Source organism: Dendropsophus ebraccatus, chromosome 2 (assembly GCF_027789765.1).
Source record: "Dendropsophus ebraccatus isolate aDenEbr1 chromosome 2, aDenEbr1.pat, whole genome shotgun sequence".
In the NCBI taxonomy this organism is placed as follows: domain Eukaryota; kingdom Metazoa; phylum Chordata; class Amphibia; order Anura; family Hylidae; genus Dendropsophus; species Dendropsophus ebraccatus.
In genome coordinates this window covers 139,737,600-139,758,580 of record NC_091455.1, presented here as the reverse complement: position 1 = coordinate 139,758,580, position 20,981 = coordinate 139,737,600, and positions in this window count along the sequence as shown.

Sequence of the window (20,981 nt, the reverse complement as noted above, 5' to 3'; positions counted from 1 at the left end):
CAAAACTACAGCTGCCACCTTGTGGAAAAGCTTCATCCTACCCTATAGTAGCCCTGACAAGATTCTCACTGACAAAGGATCTGCTTTTGAGTCTGAGCTGTTCCAAGAGTTGTGTGCTCTGTACAGTTGCAAAAAACTGAGGACAACAGCATACCACCCTCAAGGAAACGGATTATGTGAGAAAGTGAACCAAATCCTGGTTAACAGAGTCAAATACCTCTCCACAGAGAAGAAGGCAGATTGGCCAAAGTTTCTTCCAGAACTAGTGTTCCTTTACAACAATATTTCCCATTGTTCTACAGGATACACTCCTTACTATCTAATGTTTGGAAGACATGGAAGACTACCTGTAGACGTTGCTCAAGACATCTCCATGCCAGATTCAGAACCTCTTCTTCCTCAATCAGATTGGGTTAAAGAACATCAGAGACGTCTAGAAGATGCCAAAGAAATTGTTGACTCTAGAATTGAGAAAGCTCAACAAAAACAGAAGCAGGATTATGATCTACATGCCTGTGCTGAACCCTTTCAAACAGGAGATTCCGTATGGTTGAAAAACAATCATCCTACTAGTAAGCTAGATAGCCATTGGGAGCGTAAACCGTACATTGTGCAAAATATTTTTTCTCCAGAAGTGTACGAAATTTATAGTGAAAATCACGGTACTCAGCGAGTATATCGCAACAGGCTAAAGAAATGTTTGAGGGAACCTGATCCTCAACCGCATTCAAGTAAAGAGCCTGAACCTTTTGCACAAGCAACAACACCTCAGCAAAGTACCACTACTGAAGTACTCCCTGGATTAGATCCGTTCCAGTGGTTCCTCCAACCTCATATCAACATATTGGTTCCAGGGCCTGCAAACCCTACTTCAGTGGAGACCCAACAGAGTCCTCTGCCTATGCCTCCTTTACCAACTGAAAATATTGACACTCCAGAGAACTTCTCTACTTCGCTTCATGGCTTGGAAGAAGAAGGTACAGAACCAGAAGGAAGTACCCAAAACACTTTGCGAAGATCCCGAAGGGAGAATCAAGGAAAGCTTCCCGCTCGTCTGAGAGATTATGAACTGTTACCACCGCCAAGGAAGTTATCCTGTGCAACAAAGACTTTCTTGATTTAAGCTAATAACAAGTAAAAGACTCCACATCTGCTCAGGATATCACCCCAGTTGCGCCATGTTTGCGCCAAAGTCCCTTGCTTTTCCCCTTCTCATGTTCAGATGAACTGTTCATTATCCCTGAAAGGAACTTACTCTATGGATCGCAGTCATCGCCTTGTGGATTACAATTATTTCTATTTTTGTGTTTTTCTTATGGAATAACTTATTTTTGAGAACTATGCTATTCCCAGGATGTTCTTGTTGATGCAACGTTCAAGTTGACCGCCCAGAGAGAGACTCAGACCTATACTTGAGCTCTCTGTATCCATTTTTGCACTGAAAAGTGATATGTTGAAACATTATTTTTGCATATTTTTATAATTTTTCGTTGGACTTCTCATGGTAAAATGGACTCTTCACTAATGTTTTGCATTGCCTTTACTTAGTTTAGTCAGGATTTGCAGGTACCCCAAGCAGTCCTCACCCATTGGTCCAGACGATCCATTGCCTAGTGTCTGAAAGACGATCCAGCTGCTCCAAGTAAAGAACAAGTATAACTGTGTTTATTAAGTGTAACTGGTTTTTACTTCCTGTGTAATAAGTTAGAGATGTCTCATTTATATTTTTGTAAACATGTATTGATCAGCATGTTGTGACACAGGTAAGGCCTGCACTTAGTTTGGTAGTTTGACACTAGTAGGTATCTTGGCGATAAAGCTTTCTGAGCAATTATAGGCCTTGATACTCTTGAAGGGAAAAGAGGATTAAGCCACCCTTCTAACGGTAGATTAGCCAACTTGTTAGGTGGTTGGGATAATTACCCCCACACTTTCTATGTTTCCTTACCAGAAACATCGGAAGGTTCAAGACTAGTCTTAGCCTTTAGCACACTAGTATTAGAGAGAAGAGTAAAACACATTAGCCATAGCATAGTCAGGGAACTTGGTATGAGTCTGTGGTAACTTTAGGTAACATTGGAGGTACATGCAGCATACAGAATAGCCTAGTCAATCTAGGTCCAGCTCGCATGACAATAGGAACATAGACACTGTAGTATACGTTACATTAGGACCAAGGCATTCCTTACAGGTGCACTCCACCAAACGCCTGGGTGAACATGGTACAATGCCCCGACATACAGGTAGTTTCGTTAGCACAAGCCGGGGGCGGCTTGGGTCTTCTTTAAGGGGGTATGTAGTGACCCACCAGGCACTACAAAGTTTTATCTGCAATATGACATGTGCTTTGTATAAAGTAACTGTATAATGCTTTATCATTGGTGTCCAGCAGGTGGCAGTGCATTGCCAACATGTTGACAGTGAGCATTGGGACCCAGCGGCCTTCCACCTCAAGTGTGTTGCCTAGGCAACAGTAGGAGGTCTTACAGGTCCTGAGAGGAGTTGAGTAGATGTAGTCGGTGAGGAGGAGCAGACACGTGCTCTCCATCATAGTCAGATATAAGCAGTCGTGTGCTGACTAAAACCTTCAAGTAAGTGAAGTAACCTGCTGAGTGCAGAGCAGGCAAAACAAGAAGAGAGAGGAGAGATTCTAACCAGCCAGACAAAGGCTATAACCACTAAGGCAGAGGGAACCCAATGCTCACTTCATGCAGCCTGACTGGAGAGTGACTGAACACCATTCCAATGTGCTGTATTGCTGTGTAAACCAGAAAGTAAAGTCCCTCAGTTATATCACCGTCTATTCATTTTCTCCAAACACTGGAAACCAACCACCTCATTGCTGTGACGACCGCCCGGGGCCTTAGGAGAGCCAGGACCACTAAGGTAGGAGTAAAGCACTGTGACACTATTGCCCCTGACAACACCACCGGCACCCTATCTGGCCCTAATAGAGCCTCCAGTCCACCGTGCGGACGTTCCATAGTGTCCCCCTGCCATCATCCTCTCCAGCAGCCACAGCCCACACAGCTCTGGGAGTCGGGACGTGACATCAACATTTTATCCAGAGAGTGAAGCCTTGATACAGTAGTAAGTGCAGGGAAAAAAGCACTTTATAAGCATTTCCCGTAATAAGTGTATATTGGAGATTTGTATAACTTTTGGGGGGAGGCAATACAATACATTAATAAAAAAAATTTGCCGGATTTCTCTTTTTACATCTATTAACAGCTTTGAATGCAATGATATTGTTTTTCTTATTCAGCCAACATGTTTCCACAGACTGTTGGCTGGCCCTTCCCCAGCCCTGTTCTGAGACTTCTAGTTTGAGTAAAACACTGATTTGAAAGGAAAGCCATATCATACAGGGTCTGTCAGTATCCACATGGTGAAAATACCTTCAAAGCATTATTGCACAACCTAGTACAGTGCAAAGTTTCAACCCAATCATGCGCTTGATAAAAACTGCATTGGTCGAAACATTACACTGTTATGCAATAAAGCCTATAAAATATTTTCACCATTTGAATGCTGTCAGACCCTGCATGTTATTGGATGTAACATAGTAACATAGTTAATAAGGTTGAAAGAAGACAAGAGTCCATCAGGTTCAACCTAGAGAAACCCTACTGTGTTCATCCAGGGGAAGGTAAAAACCCCTATGAGGCAGATGACAATTGCCCCATCACAGGGAGAAAATCCCCTTCCCGACTCCAATGGCAATCAGAATAATCAAGGTATCACCAGAAATCTAATGCCCATAACTTGTAATATTATAGTTTTCAAGGAAAGCATCCAGGCCTCCCTTGAACTTATTTAATGAGTCAACCATGACAACATCATGTGTAAGAGAGTTCCACAGTCTCACTGCACATACAGTAAAGAATCTGCGTCAATGCTGATCGTGAAATCATCTTTCCTCTAGATGTAGAGAATACCCCCTTGTCATGGTTACAGACTAAGGCTATGTTCACACTGCGTATATGTCCAGCCGCATATTTTCGCGGCCGGACACATACGCGGTAAACTCCGACTGGAGATTTACGCTACTTGCGGCCGGCTACGTACGGACCGCGAACTTACGCCCGTAGTCTACTTACGCTTCCCGAGCGTCCTATGTAGCGATCTGACAGTGGTCTATTACTTGGAAAGCTTCGCCTAGCCCCGGACACCCCACAGAACCTTTTGGATCGGCACAAAAAGCTGCAAAAATGAAGAAATCACCACTACGTACGGGACCGCATGTAACGCTCCGGGCGTAAGTTACGGCATTTTCGTCCGCAAACAATGGTCTGGTTCATTTTTTATGGCGCAGCGTACGATCTGGGCGTAGGTTCGTACATAGTGTGAACTGTGCAGCCGTACATCGTATACTTTCCATTGTACGCAAACTACGTAAGTCTCCGGCCGCTTATTCTCGGAACGCGCTACGGCCGGAAACTTACGTAGTGTGAACATAGCCTTAGGGTCCTATTCCACGGGCCGAGGAGGGCCCGATCAACGATGTAAACGAGCGGCGATCTGCTAGATCGCCGCTCGTTTACTGGGCCTATTCCATGGCCCGATGATCGCTGAGCGAGGGCTGTAAGGACATCGTTACCGATGTCCTTGCAGCATCATGCATTACCTGTCCAGGCTTCTTCTCCACGCTGTCTTTGTCCCCGGGTCCCGCGCGCTCTATCTTCAGAATGACCGTTGGCTGACAGGCCACACTCAGCCAATCACAGGCCGCAACGGTCCCGGCCTGTGATTGGCTGAGCGCTCCGTCAGCTGACCGGCCATTCTGAAGATGGAGCGTGCGGGACCTGGGGATGAAGACAGCGCGGAGAAGAAACCTGGACAGGTAATGTATGCTGCTTGTCAAATCGTCGGTCGCCCGCCGTGCACCACTATTCAACCGTAGCGATGCGTGGTGGGGGAACGATGATTTTAGGTCTGGCCCTACATGAACGATCAGCCAGTGACACGATCATCGGCTGATCGTTCTCTCTATTTCACCGAACGATAATCGGCCGAATCGGGCCAAATGGGCCCGATCCGGCCGATTATCGTTACTGTGGAATAGGGCCCTTAGGAGTAAAAAGATCACTACAAAGATCTCTGTACTCGCCATTCATATACTTATACATTGTAATCAGATCTCCCCTAAGACGTCTTTTTTCTAGCGTAAATAACTCCAAGCTTGATAACCTGTCCTGGTACTGTAACCCACCCATTCCCTTAATCAGGCTCAGACTGGGCCACCGGGGGACCGTGGATTTCCCCGGTGGGCCCCGAGCAGGGGTAGGCCCCGGCCCACAGTAAGGGGACACAGGGCTGGAGACCACATCAATGTGGTCTCCACCCAGCAAGCCAAGGGGGGCCCCGTGCTCCTGGGGGGGCCACTCGGCCTCCGGGTGCCGCACCCTGCTTTTTAACTGGAAGTGATCGCATCAATCGCTTCCAGTTAAATGTAGCAGGGTTCCCATTGATAGCGCGAGAAACCATAGGCTTCCCGCCATGTCAATCACTCTTGTGACCGTAATCAGCGCTCTGCTTGCAGTCACAAGCATGCCACATACCGGAAGTCCCAGCAGCCGCTACAGCACACACGGAGCTCAGTGGTGGCGCAGCCCGGGACCAGGGAGCTGCTGATCTGACAGGGAAGAGAGAAGAAGAGACGCACGGCCGACGGGGGAGCGTGTTGTGTGGTGAGTTGTTTTTTGTTTGTTTTTTTATCAGAGGGGAACAGCACTGGGGCTATAGAGGGGCTGGACAACATGAGGGGGGCTATGGGGGGGATGAACAACATAAGGGGGGCTATAGAGGGGCTGGACAACATAAGGGGGCTATAGAGGGGCTGGACAACATAAGGGGGGCTATAGAGGGGCTTGACAACATAAGGGGGCTATAGAGGGGCTGGACAACATAAGGGGGGGCTATAGAGGGGCTGGACAGCATAAGGGGGCTATTGAGGGGCTGGACAACATAGGGGGGGCTATAGAGGGTCTGGGCAACATAAGGGGGGGGCTATAGAGGGGCTGGACAACATGAGGGGGCTATGGGGGATGAACAACACTGGGGGCTATGGGGGGGCTGGACAACATAAGGGGGGCTATAGAGGGGCTGGTCAACATGAGGGGGGCTATGGGGGGCTGGACAACATAAGGGGGGGCTATAGAGGGGCTGGACAACATGAGGGGGGCATGGGGGGATGAACAACACTGGGGGCTATGGGGGGACTGGACAACATAAGGGGGGCTATAGAGGGGCTGGACAACATAAGGGGGCTATTGAGGGCCTGGACAACATAAGGGGGGCTATAGAGGGTCTGGACAACATAAGGGGGGCTATAGAGGGTCTGGACAACATAAGGGGGGCTATAGAGGGGCTGGACAACATGAGGGGGCTATGGGGGATGAACAACACTGGGGGCTATGGGGGGGCTGAACAACATAAGGGGGGCTATAGAGGGGCTGGACAACATGAGGGGGGCTATGGGGGCTGGACAACATAAGGGCGCTATAGAGGGGCTGGACAACATAAGCGGGGCTATAGAGGGGCTGGACAACATGAGGGGGGCTATGGGGGGATGAACAACACTGGGGGCTAAGGGGGGACTGGACAACATAAGCGGGGGCTATAGAGGGGCTGGACAACATAAGGGGCTATAGAGGGGCTGGACAACATGAGGGGGCTATAGAGGGGCTAGACAACATGAGGGGGGCTATAGAGGGGCTGGACAACATGAGGGGGCTATAGAGGGGCTAGACAACATGAGGGGGGCTATGGGGGATAAACAACACTAGGGGATATGGGGGGGTTGGACAACATAAGGTGGGCTATAGAGGGGCTGGACAACATAAGGGGGGGCTATAGAGGGGGTGGACAACATAAGGGGGCTATAGGGGGATGGACAACATAAGGGGGCTATAGGGGGATGGACAACATAAGGGGGGCTATAGAGGGGCTGGACAACATGAGGGGGCTATGGGGGGATGAACAACACGGGCCTATGGGGGGGCTGGACAACATAAGGGGGGCTATAGAGGGGCTGGACAACATGAGGGGGGCTATAGGGGAGATGGACAACACTGGGGGCTATGGGGGGCTGGACAACATAAGGGGGCTATAGAGGGGCTGGACAACATGAGGGGGCTATAGAGGGGCTAGACAACATGAGGGGGGCTATGGGGGGATGAACAACACTGGGGGCTATAGAGGGGCTGGACAACATAAGGGGGGCTATAGGGGGGTGGACAACATAAGGTAGCTATAGGGGGATGGACAACATAAGGGGGCTAAGGGGGATGGACAACATAAGGGGGGCTAAGGGGGGATGGATAACATAAGGGGGGCTATGGTGGGATGGACAACATAAGGGGGGCTATAGGGGGGTGGACAACATAAGGGGGCTATATGGGGGATGGAAAGGACTGGGGGCTATATGGGGGATGGAAAAGATTGGGGGCTATATGGGGGATAGACAACATAAGGGTCTATCTTTATGGGGGATAGACAACATAAGGGGGCTACCTATATGGAGATGGAAAACATAAGGGGGCTACCTATATGGAGATGGAAAACATAAGGGGGCTATATGGGGGATGGACAGCACTGAGGGCTATCTATATGGGGGATGAATAACATAAGGTGGCTACCTATATGGGGCATGGACAACACTGGGGGCTATATATATGAGGGATGGACAATACGGGGTGCCATTTATAAGGGGGGCAACACAGGGGGCATCTATAAGGGGGACAATACAGGGGAGGCAATTTATAATGGGGACAACAGAGGGAAGGCGATCTATAAGGGGCACTTCACAGAGGGGGACAACAAAGGGGCCATCTATAAGGCGCACTACATGGGGGGAGCGTATACAATTGGGCATGCACAGAGGGGGGGCATCTACTATAGTGGACTACACAGAGGGGTCATCTATAAGGGGAATACACAGAGGGGGTCATATACTATAGGACAGGGATGAAGAACCTTGGCTCTCTAGATGTTGCAAAACTACAGCTTTAGCTTCGGCTGTCCAGGCATGATGGGAGTTGCAGTTTTGCAACAGCTGGAGAGCTGAGGTTCCCTATCGCTGATATAGGGAATGCACAGAGGTTGTCATCTACTGTAAAGGGATTACACAGAGGGGGCTCTCTACTATAGTAGATGCACATGGGGCCATCTATATAAAGGACTGAACAAGGGACCATCTATAAGGTGTCTACAGAGAGGGGGGCATATACTATAAGGGATATATGTCAGCCTACCCACTAAATGAGAGTGTAAAGGGGCCATTACAGATGTTCAGTGTATAGAGAGATGAGGATGGTGCCAGAGTGAGAAGTCTAATATGTTTCTCTGGCAGATTCTGTGAATTCGTGGCTCGGAGAAGTTCTCATGATGGCCCAGGGCAGATGGAGAAGAAGATGAAAAGGGAAGAACTCCGATCAGAGAAGACTCCCCCTGTGAGTCATCTGATATAACTACAGTGTAATGTATATGGAGTACAGAACCTGTGTAGAGATGAGGCTACCTCTATATGCCTGGATGAGGTGATAGTGACCTGTGTACAGTGGATTATTCAGTAGCAGCGGTGGTGTTAGTCAGTATGTGGTGGTATTAGTCAGTATGTGGCGGTGTTAGTCAGTATGTGGTGGTATTAGTCAGTATGTGGTGGTATTATTTGTTACTTTTTATGTGGTACTGTGTTTTATTGAATTTAGTATACTTTTGGTCAGTAACAATATGGTGGTTGTGGTGTGGCGGTAATATTTCCTTTCTATATACTGGTTATTGGTCATAGTACACAGGATTTGGTCAGTAACAGTATGGTGGTAATATGTGAGGTGATAATATTTCCCTCTTTTATACTGGTATTATTGATAATATCAGTCTTGGTATACTGGATTTGGTCAGTAACAGTATGGCGGTAATATGTGTTATTGGTGGCTGTATCACTTTTGTATACAGTGTTATCATGCAAAGAAAATTGTCTTATAGTGCGATTACACAGGCCAATTATTGGTAACAAGCGCTCCTAGGAAACCCCATGTAAAAGTGCCAGAGATCAGCTGACAAGCAAATGTCCTATAGTTGGCTGATTTGATCTTTTGTGCATCTGTACAAATCATTGCTGGCGTCCGCACATCTTAGTATATTCCTGCCCTGCTGATTAGTAATGGTTTGCTGCTCTACACTGCCCTATATCACGCCGTGTAACTGGAGCCTTATTAATGTTACCATACATAAGTATAGTGGCAGAAGGGTGGGCCCCAAAAATGATTTCCCCTGGTGGGCCCAAGGCACTCCAGTCCGACACTGCCCTTAATGACCTTTGTCGCCCTCCTCTGCACGTGTTCCAGTTCAGCTGTGTCTCTCTTATATACTGGTGCTCAAAACTGTACACAGTATTCCATATGTGGCCTGACCAGTAGCGTAATTTGGTGGGGGCAGAGGGGGCGGCCGCTCCCGGGCCCACACAGGCAGGGGGCCCACTGAAGATTTTGCCACTTAATGCTATTGCTTTTGCAGACAGACTTAACAAATGTCTATTGGCTGTAGGTGGCCCCTGGCCAGCAACCAGTGCTCCTGGGGGGCCCATACGGCTACCGAATGTTGTGCCTGACCATTTAGCTGTATGTGCTTGTATGCAAGGAAAACATACAGTTGAATGCAGCAGGGTGATTGACAAGACGAGGAGAGCATTAGCTCTCCACCCTGCCAATCACTGTTGTGGCTACAAGTGGCCGTTCCCTCCCTTAGAGCTGTGGGACAAGAGTGATGTCACTCGTGCGCTCACAGAGCAGGAAGAGAGCTGACATCAGAAGACTACAGTACTGCAACCGCACAGCAGGTAAGTATAACTTTTTCCCCTTAGTTATAGAGCAGGAGACCTATGTGGGTGGGGCTAACTCCTGGGAAGGATGTTATCTATGGGGGTTGGGGAATGGGATGTGCTGGCAAACTGAAAAGGGGGTACCTTATTTGGAGGTATAGTCTACTCACGGTGATGGTGGTGGTGTCTATCCACCATGAGATAGAAGAATGGATGGATGACTAATTAGAAAACAGAAACAGCGCCACAGCTTCCTCTATCTTGTTTGTGGTATTACAACTTGGTTCCATTCTCTTTTAGTGAAACTGAGCTGCACTACCACATCCAAGCTTTAGAGGAGAGTGGCGCTGTTTCTGGAAAAAGGCAGCTATGTTTTTGCAATACTGGATAATCACTTTAATTTTTACATGGTTATATGTGAGATGTAGAAAGTCTTTTCCACTGTTCTCAGTCCCTATTCACTATGAATAATGTGGTAGAAAATACCCTTTATTATTCAGAAAGAACTGTCATCTACTGAGATTCCCTATGGGTAACACAATTGGTTGGGGGCCCACTGAGACTCATTCGCCCCCCTTAGGCTGAACCCCTAGCTACGCCCCTGGGCCTGACCGGTGATTTATAAAGAGGCAAAACTATGTTCTTATCTTTAGCATCTAAGTCTCTTTTGATGCATCCCAATATCCCGACTTTGGCACTAGCCCCACATGGAAACTGAGACTTGTAAGGAAAAGACCCCAGACCCACAGGCCAGATCAGGTAAAAATTGCAGCAGCAACTCTCTTGTGGCTGTGTCTTATGCCCCTATTCCACGAGTCGTTTGGAGGAGCAAACGAGCGCTATTAGCGCTCGTTTGCTCCTCGTTCCCGAGCAAAGGGGTTAAAGCAGCTTCATTAACACAATGGTAAATTACAGGTAAAAGGGAGCGCTTTATGATGAGTATATTATTACATATTGGAAGCAAAATATTTATTAATCAATGTAACCATAGGAACGTGAATCATTGCAGTAGCCATAAACCAATGTCATTTGTCATCTGTATCCCTGTGACTAGACTTTGTAGCAAACTGCATATAGCACTGTGTCTAAAATGAAAAAATATGTCCTTTAATACCTTGTGGTAGGAAACATATTAATGGTATTTGGTTTATGGGTCTCCTTGCTTGGAACATAATCTTTCTGCGTGTACAGAGTAAATGGACCATTCCTTCCAGAATTATTGGTCTCTTAGCTATCAGCAAAAGTCTTCACACTCGGTCTCGGTCATTAGGGGTTTGAATGAACATTATTTTCATTTCTCAGCTGTACAAGTCACACCATGTTTTAGAATGTGTTGTTTTGAGTAAACAGGATCTAGGGGACAGAACTTATCGCAAATGCCTTTTGTTTCCATCTGGGGTGAAATGTTAGGATAGAGATGCTTTTTGTTTTCTTTTGGCCTACTTGACGTGCAGATGTCTTGCACAGTTTTGTTTTACAGCTGTGGCTGGTATTTTTGAAAAATATTTTAGCAAATTCTATATATGTCTCTATCTACACTTTTCACAGTGGAGGGGGATGGGAGGTTATCTGAGGCCAGAAAAAGGGAAGAGGTATTTGTTCTGCAACATTTTAAGGATTTACCATTACACTAAAATAAATGAAATAGGTATTGAATAGATAAAAGAGAAAGGACGATGTTGTCTTCTTTAGACATTTTTACTTCTTAGTAGTCTCATAAGGGGATCTTATCGCTCATATTTGATCTGTTCAAATTCACATTATAGACCTGATCTACATACAGTAAGTGCGAGAAGCCCTAACTGCAGTTGGAGCACTGTAGTACTGTAGTAAATATATATAAAATATATGACTGTTCCATGATTTTCTTGGTGGGTCTTTGTGTTTGTGCTACGTGTGCTAAGGAATGATAGTGATAAACATTGGAAATACAATACATAAAAATAAGGTTTCATATTGTGCTGAAAAAGGGTATTGCACACAATATTTTAGTGATTTCCTCTAGACATAAAATCTATATACTATTAAATGCTTGCTTATTTCTTGTATAAGATATGATTGAATGCATGTGTCTTTACAGACACACTTCTCGAGTAGGGCATGGAGCTATCCATCACCATCGCAATGCAAGTTCATGACACTGCATTGACGGCAAATTCACACAGATGCCACTCACAAATATTACAGAAATGCCCTCAATAAATTGTGTCTTCATTGTTACTTGCCAGAAAATTGAGATACAGAAATATTTTTATCCATTGTCTATTAATTATTTTATGCAAATTTTTAATTTTGCATTTTTCTTGCTTTTTATTGTTTATGTAATTAAAATCTAAACTGTCTGTCTGGTCTCTGCAGTGTGATCAGTGTTACCAGGCACGTCAGCGGCATTTAAAGGATTAATTAGCCAGGAGCGCCGATCAGCCTGTCCTGGCTATTAGCTACTGTCCCTGGCTACTCATAGCATCCGGGAGCAGTGCCATTCAGAGCGGGGTCACAGCATGACCCCCTTTAAAAACCCCTAGCTGCTCCATGATGTATGGATAATGGGTGGTCAAGGCATTAATTACACAGTACAGTTAGCAGCTGATTCAATTCATGCTACACTTGTTAATCAAACACAAATCACCTGAAATTTTACAAAACCAAGAGGAAGCGAAGAGTAGAAGAAGAATTTGTTTATTATATTGTCACCTGCAAACTGCACTGTGTAAGAGCACTCTTAGGTGAATTGAGTTTTGTCAATAACTGTAGCATGTATTGAATCAGCTGCTATACTGTATAGTAAAATCTGCAAGCATTTTAGATGCAGTACTGCACTGTGTAAAAGCAGCCTAAAAGAAATAGGAAAATGCTTGTACATCAGTTAATCAGATGTTTTGTGCAAGCATTAAAATCAATGTTAATGGCTGTACATTACAGCATGCAATTGGAAGATGTGGCTGGCAATGATAAAACTTAAAGTGACTCTGTACCCACAATCTGACCCCCCCAAACCACTTGTACCTTCAGATAGCTGCTTTTAATCCAAGATCTGTCCTGGGGTCCATTTGGCAGGTAATGCAGTTATTGTCCTAAAACACAACTTTTAAACTGGCAGCCCTGTGCTAAATGGCTGTGGCCTACAGTGTGTGCATAAGGCTGGCCCAACCTCTCTGTCCCTCCTCCCCACCCTCCTCATCGGTAGGAATGCCCCAGGCAGATTTTCTCCTATTCATCAGCTTTCTGAACAATGCACATGGGCTGGATCGTTAAGGCACCTGTGCAGTGTTCACTGCAGAGGAATAGGAAATATCCTGCCAGTGGCATTTCTAATGATGAAGAGGGTGGGGAGGAGGGACAGAGGGGTGGTGAAAGGTTAGGGCACGGGCACAGGGCTTCGAGTTTAAAAGTTGTTTTTTAGGACAATAACTGCATCACCTGTCAAACGGACCCCAGGACAGATCTTGGAGTAAAAGCAACTATTCAAAGGTACAAGTGATTTGTGGGGGACAGATTGTGGGTACAGAGTCGCTTTAAGGGCTGTCCAGTCTGTGATTGATTGAACCATGCAAAGGCTTATTAAACTAATGTTGATCAATGAGATTGGCGCTCATTATAGAGACCTTCCCGTGTAAAGGGGCGCACAATCGCAGGTAGGCAAGTCCTTAAAGGTCAACTTTCCCATGATGCACTTTGTCTTCTGTGATGTCTAACTGACTCTGTAGAACTGTTAGATGGCTTACAGCTTGCTCAGCCAATCAGAGTTGAGCAACCTGAGTCATCTGACAAAGGGAGGATGGCTTAACAAGGCTTAGTCCAGTTTTCCTCTTGATGATGTCATTGTCACAAAATGGCTGACACAGAAAAGCCTGGGGTAAACAGTCATAAGGTAAAAATGAGTTTACTTCACTTCCTGGTGGGGGATTGAGGGGGAAAAATAGGGAAGGGGGGGTTATTGAAGCATGTATGGATAATTATATGTATATCTCTGTAATGTCTATTTTTTGTCTATGTATGTACCCCCAGAATTGTAAAGTGCTGCGGAATCTGTTGGCGCTATATAAATAAAAATTATTATTATTATTATTATTACAAAGTTATACAACTTTGTAATGTGTTTCAATTACTGGGGAAAAGATTTTTGCTGGAGTATCCCTTTAACATCTATTTTGTAGAAAGTTTTCCAATGAGATTATATTTTCAAAATTGGCAAACAAGAATAGTTTTGTTCTTGTGGTTTTTCCAAAAATATTCACAGTGACAGAGAAAAATTTCAATGGCGAGAGAGGAATTGGAATACCAATTCAGCAAAAATTATATCTCATATTGGTCATCAAAGATAAAGACCATAGGTTCTTTACTATAAATGCAAATAGAGGACTGTATTTGATTCATAACTGATATTCAGCAAAAAGAGATGTCTTCAAAAAGTTGGTAATGTTCATAGTAGCTTCATGGCTTATGTTTATAATGTAGACATGGCAGATCAGTAGTGGATCAGACAAATCCCATTGTCTCATAATGGTATTCACCAAGTTTCTGTTGCCGTTTTTATGTAGGGCTAGAGAGAATTTTTTTTGTAATGTGTTGTCAATATTTAGTATCATTCTGTTTTGTTGACTTTCATTACCTTGAGACTTTTCATAGGAATATTATTGTAACAGAGCTGTTACCTGAGGGCCAGCAGTGAGGTCATTTGACCAACACATGACAGTAGAGGCCATGAAAGTGCAGTTTATAATAAAAAGAATGTCTGTGTAGAATTTGTGCTGGGTTAAGATATATAGTTGTGTGGGAGGAGGGGTTCACTAAATTAAATTACTGAGTGCTTTTCAAGAAAATCTGTTATCACTCAGTGTTGTGACCTCCTTGTGGAGAAAGCTCTGAAGGGCATGCTTCTGCTCTATCTCATACATGGAGAAGCCCAGCAGCTGCAGGTAACTGCACTTTCCAGCTTAGCTCTTGCAGTTCCAGATGTCTTCGCTTTCATGCATAATTTGGTTTTGTTTGTCTGCAGAACATCCATAGGGAATGTCAGGCAAGAATCCAGTAACATTCTTCTCCTGATTCCATTTTTTAGGGGAATAGCCAAAAATAGGAAAGTGATCAATGTAAGTTTATTATTTAAAGAAAAAAGAAGTAAATGATTTCGCTCGAGTCCAGTGACCTCTATAATATAAGCATGTAAGAGTCCTCTTTAGGTTACACAAAGAAGTTACTGCCATTTAAAGTAAAATGCACCGTATATTGGGAAACATAAACCCATCCACATCTAGTATGTGGTTTATCTCGAAAGTAAGACAAGCACAACTTTTTTATTATTATTATTTCTGGAATAGATAAACATAGGTGACATGTAAATTTATATCATGTGTGTTTAGCAGAATGTTATGGAAAAATTAAGAAGCCCTCACAAACGGGCCAATTATTTGAGAAGGATTATGTATGGAGTCTCAGACAATATTAACATTGTGTTCCATCATATATGTATCTTGCCTGCGGAAGGCTCTAATGTATAGTAAAACTGAAAGCTGTTGCAGTAAAGAATTTATTTTGTTTTGGTAATTTGTGGTAGCTACCTGTTGTTTAAGCTATAAGACTCACAACAGCATAGCTACATTATTGGACCGTACTTGTACACCTGAGCCTGGCTCATTAGAGGGTGATCCTGTCCCACAAGGCTTTTGCTGGGAATCTCTGTGCCTTAGCATTTATCCACTCCCTGGCTTGTCCATGAGTGACCCAGAGCTGGCAGTGGTGTCAGATGAACGAGATAGAGTTGTGCCTATCCCTAGCACAACCAACCAAGGTGAGCGTGCATATGTTGACTGTTATTTTGCTTCTCTTTTAAACACTGACATACTACACCAGAAGGTGCCCCTGTTGCTTTGCTTTCTATTCCCAAGAATATCATTGAACATATGCCCCAGATTATGATACATACATACACCATTGCTTCCAACTTCCAAACTCATAGTTGGCTTTGCTTTTCCGTACAGTATTAGGCTTTGTTCACACAACGTATTTTTACGTATTTCTATGGCAGTTGTTGCCCATTGCAACAACGGCTGTGGTTAATACGAAAAAATAAGTTGGCTTGCTGTCTATGGGATCCCGGCCGGAGCATATACACATGGTATACGCTTCAGCCGAGATCCCTCGTGGCGTCGCAAGGAACTGACGTCAGTGCACACTGTGGAGCAAGCAGCTGCGGCCGCAAGCTTCATAATGTGCTGTGGAGTGTTCTGATGCGGGCACGCACAGATGCACCCGTATCGGCCAGGATGATCCTTTCAAAAACCGGCCGGGTCATGGAATGGCCTGTCTCTTACACCATGTGAACATGGCCTTAATAAAGGAATCAAGATATACACATATAGGCCAGAAATACTGTATGCTCAAAGTTCACTGTTTTGGCATGTGTTTCGCCAATAAAATTCTCTTGGCACTTCAGATTATGGACTGAATCAAAACCCAGGTACAGTGTACATTTAGCCCTAAAATGTACTGTACCTGTCATCATAAAACACTTTTGACATGTCATAGAGACATGTCAAAAGTTTTAATTGGTCCGGGTTTGAGTGTTCAGACCAGTACCAATTATGAAAAAGTAAGGGTAGAGGACCACTCTACAGCCCATCTGCTCCCTGCTCTGTGTCAGAGAAAAATCGGGTTCTATAGACTTACATTAGGAGCCCGACTCATCATGCCATGAGAGGATCGCACAGTCTTCTCCCAACTCATTCTCATGATCGGAATGAGTCTGAACCCTCAGATCCGGATCAGTCAAAACTTTTTACATGTCTCAATGAAATGTCAAAAGTTTTTTTTTATAATTACAGTGACGTTTTAACTTAATATGAACATGTAGGGGGTACAATTCATATTCCTGTCAATTTCTAAGCACCTTGTAATTTTAGTGGTGCATAGTCCCCATGCGGCTGGCGTATGCCAGGGAGAGGTGGCGAATCTGCTCCTTCTCCCTGGCGTAGGCCCTGGGCGGATGTTTCATAATTGTCCCCCATTATGTTTATTTTATGCCTGTTATCTGTAAGACCATTTTATGCTAATTATTTTTATGACTGTTCGATTCACAGTGTATCAGAAGGGCCCTTCAGTATCATTTGTTATTATGCTTGCTTTATCCTATTAAATATACTATTATGTACCTCAGGCATATATGTGATAAATGAGGCACAGGAGGAGGCCATGCCTTCTCCCCACCTTGCTGCGCCCTCCCAAGCCCCCCCTGCCTGGGATACGGCAGGCGTACACTAGGGAGAAGGTGCGAACCTAGGGTTAAGTGAGCTACACCAAATTTTTATCCATAATTTGTTACTACTACTTGCTTGTTCATCCTGGGTAGAGTATTACTAATCTCTCCCCTGGATGGATGAACGAGCAAGAAGTAGTAAAACTATACCGACTATGATAACAAGTGTCACATTGACTGATACAGAGATTGATACTTTGTCACCCTGCTATTTAGCCACTCTGTTATATAAACTGTGTCATCAGCAGTATACGGATGTGCCTATTATTCTCAACATGCAGAACTTGTACAGAAGGATGATTAACTAATATAGAGTAAGGCTATGTTTAAACTACGTATATTTTCGGAAAACTACGTCCGTTGGTGGCAATTGCAACAATGGCTGTGATTAATACAAAAATATATATGTTACCTTGCCGTCTATGGAATCCCAGCTGGAGCGTATACACATAGTATATGCTCCGGCCAGGATCTCTAGCAGCGCCGCAAACAACTGACATCCAGTTTTCTGCGGCCGGTCTCATACTACATGTGAACATGGCCTTATATAGCAATGTTACTTAAACTTAACCTAATAACTGTATGCAACCAGCGATATTTCATATCTCTACTTGTGACTGCATGTTTGTACACCACAAGGGCTGTTATTTTCATTTCAGCTTTGCTTTGGTAAACGAAAAATAGCAAAATTGGAAGGAAAATATGCTGTATTAAGTAACTATAAACTAAAAACACTGGTGCTAAAGGGATCTCATCTAATGTACTAGCACCAGACATTTTAGTTTATAGTTACTTATGTACATATGTTTAGTGTGAATCGCTCATCTCTAGTATATAGTACACTCTCTAAGTTGTCTTATTTGTAAGAGAGAAGTACTGGTTATTTGTAATAGGCTAAAGCCTTTACTAAATGCTTCTTTGGACCTCAGGGTTTCTACGGTGTACAAACGTTATTCAATTAAAAATCATTATACAGCATGTGGTTGTCATTGTGGCCTATAGGAAATCCTATTTATATGACTATGTTTATATTCTGTATCTCACATTAATTGAACTTGTTCTCTTGCATTGCCCCATTAAGGCTTCTCCCCCCCCCCCCCCCCCCTTTGTCTTTCTTAAAGCTTCTACAGGATGCATGACTCATTCATTCCAGCTTTAGTCAATTACATGAACATACTACATGTGGATTCACATGATGGTAGATGAGTAAGCAGGTAATTGCAGCCATATGTCGCTTTTAATTGCACAGAAGCTAAAATAAAAAATGGAAGGAAACATGGAGCCTAGCTTGATAAGAGAACCTACTTACTGCTGCATCTGTAGTAGTAAAAATGATGGAAACTTTCCTGGAAAAGAGGATTATTGACCTAAAAACCAAAAAAAATTTGACCCGAACCAGCATGGCTTTCCTGAGGGCAGATCATGTCATCTCATTGATTCCTTTGATTATGTCATAAAAGTGCTGGATGAAGGTGGCCTATCTGGATTTCAGCAAAGCCTCTGATACAGTTCCACATAAAGAGGTAAGTTATATATATAGATGTTATTGAAAATTGGACTTTATACCTGGGGAGTTTGGTGGATTTACAATGAACAGAAGGATAGATATTAGAGGGTTGTTGTGACATGCATTCTAAACTGATCACAAGTGTTGCAAGATCTGTTCTGGGTCCCATTCTTTTTAATATGTTTGAAAGAGACATAGGAAACATTAGCTACATTTTGCCTGTTTGCCAGGTGTGCAGTTATCCAGTTGATGGAAGTTTAACTGGGAATATGATTTTTCTTTACTGGATAAATGATTACAACAACAAACTGTAGTTGAATGTTTCTAAGATAATGCAATTGAGGAGAAGGAAGCCTCTGTTTCTATCGTATTGACAGTTTTGTGTTAGTGAAGACTTCAGAAGAGAAGGAATTGGGGATAGTGATTTCTGACAGTGAAGAACTAAGTATGCAATGCCTCCATGCAGTTGGGAAAAAAGTTTAAATCATATCTGCTACAGCTCTGACCTATAAGGCATTGGCACTACAAGACATATGAAGGTGTCCAGTGGTGTCTGGCACAAAGCCATTAAAGGGGTACTCTGGAGAAAGGTCCTTTTCTTTCTTTTTTTGCTAATACATTTCTTTAAGAACTTTATATTACTTTGCAATCAGGCTGTTCAGAATTATTCTTTTTTTTAAATACCATATAAACAAAACATATGTTATTCATATCTACCGTGTTATTTACAAAGACATTAGTTACTCCCTAGGATTAAAGAGTTAAATTTATTAGGAGCATTAGGTAACCAGGGAAGCATACAGAGGGAACCCAAACAAGTTAATGTATGGCAGCTATGAGTAATAGTAGATGTAATAGTAATAATAATAACAAGAACAGCAACAGAGACTCTGTAATAATAAAGTAATATACTACTAATTAAAAAAGTCCCTAAGAAGCATATCACCTCCTGCTGCATCTGGCATGTTGTTCCTCTGCTGAAACTGAAGCCAAAAGATTTAGAGCAAGATGGAAGCCAAAAACCCAAAAAGCAATTTTACAAGGGTAGAGTTATTATATTTTTACCATCTCACCACAAATCTATAATGAGTATGGAGAGCCAGAAACAAGACAGGCTGAGCTAATGCAGGCCTTACTTTTCCCAGTGTTTCAAGGAAAGACATTGCATGGTAAATTAAATTTAGTTTGCTTCTTGTCCAACATCTGGACTTTTACACAGATGTACTGTATCTACAGTGTATACTAACACTATGCAAGCTACTATTATAACTCATTCAGTTCACATTTGTACAGGATATTCTATATGTGGAAAATCATATGGTGCAAATTTACTACAATATTTTGTAGAAAGATTGATGGTGCTAATGGAATGGATGCACATTTACATTTAGTGATTTCATTCAGTGTTTATTTTAATAAATAAGTAAATGTATTTTTTAGATTTAAAAAAAAAGCCTCTCAAATGAAGCTAAGTTGCATTATCGGACACAGCCCATTAGTCTACAGAAACTAACTTTTATACATAAAGACAAACAAATTTTGCTTTGTTCTGTAGAAGTCATGCAAACTCTATGATGAAATGTATAGATATTGAAAAAAATAACTTTAACGCACAGATTTTGAACTAACCTTTTTTCACTGTACTAGAGTGATGCTGTCTAAGGTCACGTTCACATGCTGTAAGAAGACGCCTGTTCTGTGACACAGCCGTTTCACACAACAGCCGCTGTCAGATATAGCCAAGGAGTGAGTAGCACAGGTGCTGTCGCCTCTCCCTGGCTATATCTCCTGATCTCAGCGGGTCTTAGCAGGGGCACTCTCTGTGATTAATAATTTTTGACATGTCTGATGACATGTCAAAAATATTTTTCTTGACAGGTACACTTTAAATGACAATTACTTAATACAATAATAATAATAATGCACATATACAACACAATACTCTGCACTACCAATGTAAGAATATCACTGGTTAATGTACACTAGTGACCAGAAATATATACTATCGTAAAAGTAAAAAAACTGTAAAATAACACAAAAAGCTATAAAAGTATACTATTTTTTAACTCCTGATGTTTTTAAATAGTGCTAAGAAAGGGACGGTCAGTGTGAGCCATGAGGATGTGCGGCCATGTCTGTTTTTTTTTTCTCCATGGAAATGTCATGCATGGTGCACGCTGTTAAAAAAAAAGGAAACCGATTTTTTAAACCAAACCAGGAATGTATTTGAAAAGAGAAGAAATCTCAGTCTTTCCTTTATGACCTGTTCTCTGCTTATAGTCTGTTCCTGGCTTTGGTTTTAAAAAATCTGTCAGATAAATCGGTCTGTGTAAAGGCACCCTTAGGTTTTACACAGACATACTGTACACTTGTTTACACTCTGTAATCCAGATTTA